Source organism: Coenobita brevimanus, chromosome 82 (genome assembly GCF_032717465.1).
Source record: "Coenobita brevimanus isolate Jiangsu-jjx chromosome 82, ASM3271746v2, whole genome shotgun sequence".
Lineage (NCBI taxonomy): Eukaryota > Metazoa > Arthropoda > Malacostraca > Decapoda > Coenobitidae > Coenobita > Coenobita brevimanus.
Window position 1 is genome coordinate 1,899,149 of NC_137035.1, and position 1,896 is coordinate 1,901,044.

Here is a 1,896-nt window from a genome sequence, read left to right on the forward strand (position 1 = left end):
TGGGAGAGTGTAGACGTGTTTATACAGTAGAGTGGGGTGCTTGGGAGAAGGTGAGGGAGTCCAAGAACAACGTGCATAGTGAGTGACTAACCAGAAGTGTGGTAAAATGACGTAGCTGGGGAGAATGAAGCGAAAAGCGAGAAAGAGTTGGACAGATAAGATGCGGGAGAATTTACGAGAGGGAGGTGGTGTGCCGTTAGAAGAGGGGTCGTTACTGAGTAAGGACAAAAACCTTAGAAAGTCCTTTACCCGAGGCCACTGCTGATAGTCTGCAGCGTCAGACCAGTGGCGTAGCAGGTCTTAACAGCTGGGGGGCCAAGGTGGGGTCAAGTACTAATTTGATGGGGTCAAGGTGGGGCCATGTACTAATCGGAGGGGCCAAGGTAGGGTGAAGCCCTTATCTGGGGGGGGGGGACAGGAAGGATTGCTAATCAGTCTTTGGACATTAAGTTAACATAAATGTCAAAAGTGGAGGGCAGGGAGGGGGCCAAGGGTCTGGTTTGGGGGGTCCCTAATCCCCCTCCCCGGCTCTGCTACTTCGTCAGACGAGGGTGAAACCTTGCTAATATTTATACTCACGTTCTTTTACCAGCGTCTCAGGTGGCGGCCACAGCTCCCCAACAGAGGACATCAGTCATCACCTGTACCCACATACCCGACACTGGATCCGATGGCTTGGCTGTATACAGCTTCGTTAATAAGGTATGTTTGGCATCACAGTTTTTTATGCATACATACATACATGCATACATATATACATGCATGCATACAGTACAATACATACATACATATATACAATACATACATACATACACACAAACAATAAATGTTTACATACATTCATACTGTAGCAAACTGTAGATACATATAAACTGAGCATTAACACGAGTGTTGATGTAGGTGGATGTGGAGGGACATTGGTACATAGGAAGTAAGTGTGGATAGAAAGTTGTGCTTATGGGCATAACATGTAGGTGGATTTGTACAGACAGTGAAGCGTATAAGTACACCTATCTTCACCTGCTCACCCAACACCTACCCACCCGTCACCTACCCAACCAACACTACCCACCCAACACTTACCCACCCATCACCTACCATCACCTGCCCACCCAACACCTACCCACCCATCACCTACCATCATCTACCCACTCAACACCTACCATCACTTACCCACCATCTACCCACCCAGGACTTACCCACACCAACCATCACCTACCCACCCATCTTCACTTACCCACAACCACTCACATTCACCTACATCAAGTCACATCCACCACCAGTGGGGGTAAGCAGGTCTAGACAAATGGAAGGGGATGCAGGGAGAGACGATGTGGCCAAATATCTGAGAGGGGGCCCATTGCTGTATAATAAAGCTCATATTTTAAAAATCAGTTATATGAATTGTGCATCAGTGGTCGGGGGGTGAAGGCTTTTTGTCTCAGTGAAGGGGCCCAGTACCATCCGTAGCTACGCCACTGCCATCCACATCCACCCATAGCCACCTAGACCCACCCACACCGATATATAGCCACCCACACCCAAATATATGCATCCGCACCCACCTACGCGCAGCGTCAGTCATTCACAACTATCCACGTGCACTCAGTCCCACCTACACCCAATCATATTTATGTACACTGAACAGAAACCTCCTACACTCATCTACACCAAAATTGGTCAACTCACCCACAATTACCAACACTCATTCACTGCGTAACCACTCAGACCAAACTGCACCCACCTAGACTCACCCACTCTTACCTATACCATCCAACACCCACCAAAGAACTCCTACACCTGCCTACTCCCACGTACACCCACTTACACCCACTTAAACCCACCCTCTTCCCTCGTACCTCTTCCTTAGCAATTTATTTCTCAATTTCAGTTTAG